The 6,499-nt window shown below is 32.2% G+C and overlaps 1 non-coding gene across 1 annotated transcript; it reads right to left on the minus strand.

Annotated features, from left to right (window-relative positions):
* Window positions 1-5,984: 5,984 nt before the first annotated feature.
* On the minus strand, window positions 5,985-6,091 carry LOC128283266 (small nucleolar RNA R71). The gene has a single exon (XR_008273608.1). It is a non-coding gene; the product is annotated as a small nucleolar RNA R71 (small nucleolar RNA).
* Between the last annotated feature and the right edge of the window lie 408 nt (window positions 6,092-6,499).

The raw sequence follows: 6,499 nt of genomic DNA on the forward strand, positions 1-6,499 counted from the left end.
GTGTTTGAATGAGATTAATTTGAAATTGTATAGATCAAGAACAAAAGAAATCGGACTTGGATCGGGGAAAAGCAAAAATAGTCGAATAGTTGATTTACATCATTCGTCGATATCTGAGGTAAGTCTTTAAGCAATTAAACATCGTTACTTTTAAATAAATATGAGTTCTATATGCTAAAATGAATTATTTGAATAAATATTCATGTAAGCTGAATGTAAAGAATCTTGGGAGCTATGTTAACGAATTTGTTACGACTGAGTTATAACATTTGAAAGTCAGTATGAATTATATGGAATATCTGGAATTTTTGATATAAGAATTGTTTATGAGACAACTTTATGATAGTGACATTCGGGCTTTGAGCCTAGCAAGCCTTGTGCTAGTGAATTAAATTGGGCTTTATGCCTAGCAGACTTATTGCCGGTGTATAAAATCAAACTTTGAGTCTAGTAGGCCTTGTGCCGGTGTGTGATACAGGCTTAAGCCTAGCAGGCTTTATGACGGTGAATTATTATAAGTTTATGCCTAAAAGACTTTATCTGATGTGGTAATTGAATACGTTAAATGAGCCAAAACAATCAAGTACGTGATAGTTGGTTATCTATTTGTAAATAAGGTGAATTGATTTCTTGATATGTGATGAAAAATGATACATGAGGTTGAGGCAGTATATGTGGTAATATGAAAAACATATTTGGTCTTATAGTTGTATATGGATGTAATGTTAAACTTTGAGTGATGAATATATGTCTTTAAATATATATGTATATTCGAATATATATGATAATGTGGTTTGAAATTTGAAAATATATTGATATTATATACATGTGTATTAGGCCATAGAGAATCTGTCTTATGAAAGTATATGCTATACATATATATATATGGAATTAAAAGTTTGGAAATAAATGTGATTACAAATGCATAAGTTAATTTATTTATTGAAATGATTAGTAATTGAGATGTTATTATGCATTAATTGTTTAATTTGCTTAAGGCTTACTAAGCTAAGTTAGCTTACTCTAGGTGTATTTGTTTACTCTGTTTTATATATTTTGAAGCAAGTTACGAGCTTAGGGATCGTCAATAAAGTTCACCACACTATCCATAGCTTTGGCATTTTAATCATCGAACTTAAATTATGGCATGTATAGGCTGAATTGTGTTTTGATGTGATGAACTTTGGTTTTGTATAAAAGCCATGAGAAAATGGCTTATTTAAATGTTCGAATTCGGTTTTGGTTTGATCATGGCATAAGTCCACTTTAGTTATTATGATATATGACATGAATGAATGATGTTTGTGATGTTTATTTTGTACGTATAAGTTGGTTGGTGATTTCAGTTATATGCATATAATTAATTTTGTTATGTCTTAAATTTGGTTTGAAATGTTTGTTACATGGCATGAGAGATTTATGTTTTAAATATGTCTATAGGTGGTTAATGTCTTGTAATGATAGATATAATCTCATTTAATTGATAAATATTTTTGGTTATATGTTAGAATGAGATAAAGAATATGGTTGTTCTATGGTTTGGCATTTATACACATGTTCATGAGATTTATGGTTAGGTATAATATTTATGGTTGTGCATATGTGTGATTTTGGTTTGAACATATGTCAAGAACATAACCCAAATATATGATGTATGTATAGTTGCTATATGTTTTGGCCCTATTATATATGTTAGTTGTTAATTATGCTTAAGTAGATCATGTGTTAGTTAAGTAAGAATCAGGACATATGCATGGTGAATATTCGGTGTTCACTTATAAACCAAATTAATGATATGAATGAAATTTGATTTGGTTATCATGGTAATTTAATTAAATTGGGTATTAGATTCATATGAGAATTGAATTGATGAAAAAGAACATGTGTACCTAACATTCGGTTATGACATGTTAGTTGAGCTCTTATAAGTTGTTATATATATATTATAGTTGATTTGTATGCGTATGGTCAATACAAAATAAGTCTAATAATCCAATAATGAAATTATTATTGTATACATGTTATGTATTGTATAAATTGTTTTGATATATTTTGGATTATGTTAAATTAAGCTGTGTCGTGATTGATATGATGATTTAAGATTTGGTATTTGATTATGTTATAAGCATTGACATGATAAAAACTTTGAGTTGTAATTTATAACGTGTATTTATTTGAATCGTAAAATAGTCGGTAATGCCTCATAACCCTAATTCGGCGACGGATATGGGTTAGGGGTGTTACACCTAAACATATGATCAATACATCATTCAATCAAATCCTCAAAACTTACCAAAATTTCTCAACATTGACCATTTTTTTGGCAAACCAAAACATACCACAATTTCACATTAGCATCACATATCATATACCATTATCAAACTATAAGTTCAAAAACAAACTAGCCATATTACATGGCTAAATATATATACATTACAAAACATAATCCCAAAATTTCTAGCCTATACATGTATACTTTAATATATACATTTTCAAAGTACCAAAATAAGGTTCGATAGTGTGGTGACAATTCTCGACTATCCCTGAGCTCACAGTAGCTTCGATATCTATAAAACAATGCAAACACAGACAACGTAAGCTTTCAAAAGCTTAGTAAGCCATATACAAATAAACACATCATTCAAAGAAAATAAGTATCATCAAGTCATTTATACTTTGTAAACATACCTGAATCTGATATGATTTCATGAAGTTATTCATATTTCTTGGAATGCCGGTTTGAACCATTCAGAAACGTAAGGATACACGGAAAGCTCGGAAAGCATATACAATGCTAACGTCCCGGACATGGTCTTATATATAATCAAACATCGATGCAACTACCCCAGACAGGGTCTCACACGGAAACAGATAAGATGCCAATGTCCCAGACATGGTCTTACACGTAAAACAGAAGTCGATGCCAACGTCCCATACATGGTCTTACACGAAATCACATAACGGAATCCTATGTCATGACATATGTATCCTAACTATTCCTGGGGTTCGTACGAGGCTTTTCAGACGTTGGAACTTTGTTAATACTTTATCGAATAGCACATAGTGATCTTAAATATTCATTCATCACAATTCAATATCATATGAACAATAATAATTCACTTTAAACACGTTTATTGTATATTGACTTACCTCGTATGGATTCGGATGAATGAAATCGGTTACTCAACAACTTTCGACTTTCCCCGATCTAACTCCGTGTTCTTTGATTCTTGATCTATATAATTTCAAATTTAACTTATTCAATCATAAATTCATTCAAAACAATCCATAAACACATATTTAGAGAAATTTGCAAACTAGCCCTCACATTTTTACATTTTGACACTTTAGTCCCTAATTCACCAAATCACAAAATACACATAATTTGCATATACCCATGCTTGGCCAAATATTCATAGCACTCATAAAAGTCCAATATTTCATTAATTTCACATTTTAGTCCCTCAATTTACAAATTTCACAATTCAGCCCATTTTACTCAGAATCATCAAAAATTCAAAGATAAAACATATAAACCCAACATCAAACTTTCATATTTCATCATATAACAACATAAAGCTCATGAATTTATCCATGGAACTTTTCAAAATCATCATCAAAATCAGAATTTGAGGCATGGAACCTGATAGTATAAAAAGTAACGATTACAAAAACGTAGAAATTATCAAAAACCGAGCAAAACACATACCTAATTCACCAAAATAAAGTGCCGAACCCTAGGAAGATTTTTGTCTTTTATTTTTGGCAAGATGAACATGAAATGGCCAAATTTTATGTTTTATTTACTTAATATTAACTTAATTAAACAAATTTCAAATTTGCCCTTAATGAAATAATAATAAAAACTTATAATGGTTGTCCATAAAAGTCCAATAACCATGTTAATGGTCGAATTGTAACATAAGGACCTTCCAATTATAAAGACATTTCAAATAAGCACTTTTAACAAGCAACAGACAACTTTTACGTTTTATGCGATTAGGTCTTTTTTCAAAATTAAGCACACAAATATTCAAATTTTCAGACGAGACTTTTACACATGCTCATTCACATATCATAAACGTGAAAAATAATATTTAAATATTTTTATAGCACGGATATGTGGTCCTAAAACCACTGTTTCGACTAGGGCCTAAACCAGACTGTTGCAACACGGCTAAGACTAATTCCACACGATCTGAGCACACGCCCATGTGAGCCACACGGGCTGGCCACACGCCCATGTGGCAGCTTGTGTCAATATCGCTCCCTATTTCCCAAACACGCAAAAAAAGCCAATTTTTAGGGTTTCTAAGCATTCTAAAGTCTATAAGCACATACTAGAAGAGGACCTAAGGGGACACACAGAGTAGAAAGCAGAAATTACTCGAAGGAAGTCGTTGGAATCATCTCAGAAGCAGGTCTACTTCAAGATTGAAGATCTCCCTCCAATTTCTCTTGAAGTTTTTGTGTTTCTTTATGTTTTTTTGTTTCCCTATTTTTGAGATGTTTTCCTATTGTATTATGAACTAAACTCCCTAAACACCTAGGAAGGATGAAACCTACGATGGATCTTATTATTTAATTATCTGAATTACACGATAAATACTTGTTCTTGTTCTTAATTATGTGTTCTTAATTCCTGTCTTAATATTTTCAGGTTATTAATCCAAGTTTGAGTGCTTATTTAGTGGAGAAAAAGTCATCGTTTAAGAGTAGATCTAGCATAATTAAGCGGAGTTGATTGCAATCCTAGGAATAGGATGACATAAGGATTAGAGTCAAATCTAATGAGGGAATCCATAGATCGAGTTAATGCGACAATAGGGGTTTTAATTAGAAAAAGATTTCAATTAATCAATATAGATTCAGTTGTTCTTAGTCTCGAAAAAGATATTAACATAATTTAGGGATTTCTACGGATCAAGACAAGTGAATAAATTGTTTGATTTATAGTCAGAATAACAAGTGAAGTCTAGGTGGATTCTTCCTTGGGTATTGTCTTTATCATTGGTTTATTCGATTATTTTCTTCACTCTTTGTCACGTTCATTATTTAATTATTATAGTTCAATTTAGATTAAAAGAAATCCCTTTTATTTTAGGCTAAATAATAGAAAGATAGTTAATACTAGTACTTTTAGTCCTTGTGGATACGATATTCTGGACTCACAATAGCTATACTACCATTCGATAGGTGCGCTTGCCTTTGTCGTGATCGTAGTCTAGTTTAGTGAATCATAAAACGATCATCAAGTTTTACGTGCCGTTGTCGGGGACTAAGATATTAGGAACATTTGTTTTTTATTAATTTAAACTATTTTTATTTTTATTACATTTTATTTTAATTTTAATTTTTGTTTACTAACTTTTCTTTTGTTTACTCCTAGCAGGTTCTTATAGTTTATGACTAGAAGAAACCTATCAGGACCTTTACTTTTTGACAGTGAAATTGAAAGCACAGGTCACAGAAATCATAGAGAAATAAGGCGGAGTCTATAGTATTTAGAGGAAGAGTACGAGGACAATACCAATACTAACGAGGAGATGGCTGAAAATTGGAATAATACGCTACCTCCTGTGGTTGCTGCGAATCTTGTAAATCAGAATCTTGCTCCTTGTACTATGTATTACTACACTAAACCTAATTCAGTGAGGGCTGAATCGAGTATTGTGAGACCGGCTATTGCTGTAAATAACTTCAAACAAAAGCTGAACACCATTCAGATGATTCAACAGTTTATCCAGTTCGATGGTTTGCAAGATGAGGATCCAAATTCTCATTTGGCTAACTTTCTGGAGTACTATGATACTTTCAAAATTAATGGTGTTTCTGATGATGCCATTCACCATTGGTTATTTCCCTTCTCACTGAGGAATAAAGCTAAACAGTGGTTGAACTCTCTACCATGAGGGTCCATCACTACATGGGAGCAAATGACCGAAAAGTTCCTATTAAAATTCTTTTTGCCGGCCAAGACGACAAATTTGAGGAATGATATCTCTTCCTTTGTGAAAATAGACTTAGAGACCCTATACGATGCATGTGAGAGGTATAAGGATTTATTGAGAAGGTGCCCTCACCATGGGTTACCATTATGGTTACAGGTTCAGACTTTTTGCAATGGTTTGAATCCCTCAACTAGACAACTAATCGATGTAGCTGTCGACGGTACCCTAAATAATAAAACACCTGAGGAGGCTTATGAGTTTATTGAAGAGATGTCACTGAATAATTATTAGTGGCAAGTCATAATGACAAAGCCGACAAAAGCCGCTGGTGTTTTCAACCTCGACACGGTCACCATGTTATCAAACCAGGTAGAGCTCTTAAATAAAAAGATTGACGGTTTATGTGTTTCTACGCAGGAACATCCGATGATGCAGGGTGACACAAGTAGAGGAGGAATGAATAATTTAGAATGCCTAGCCTATGACCCTAGCACCATGAACGAATAGGTCAACTATATGGGTAACAATTCTAGACCTCAGAATAACCC

The sequence above is a fragment of the Gossypium arboreum genome, chromosome 10 (assembly GCF_025698485.1).
Source record: "Gossypium arboreum isolate Shixiya-1 chromosome 10, ASM2569848v2, whole genome shotgun sequence".
NCBI classification, from domain to species: Eukaryota; Viridiplantae; Streptophyta; class Magnoliopsida; order Malvales; family Malvaceae; genus Gossypium; species Gossypium arboreum.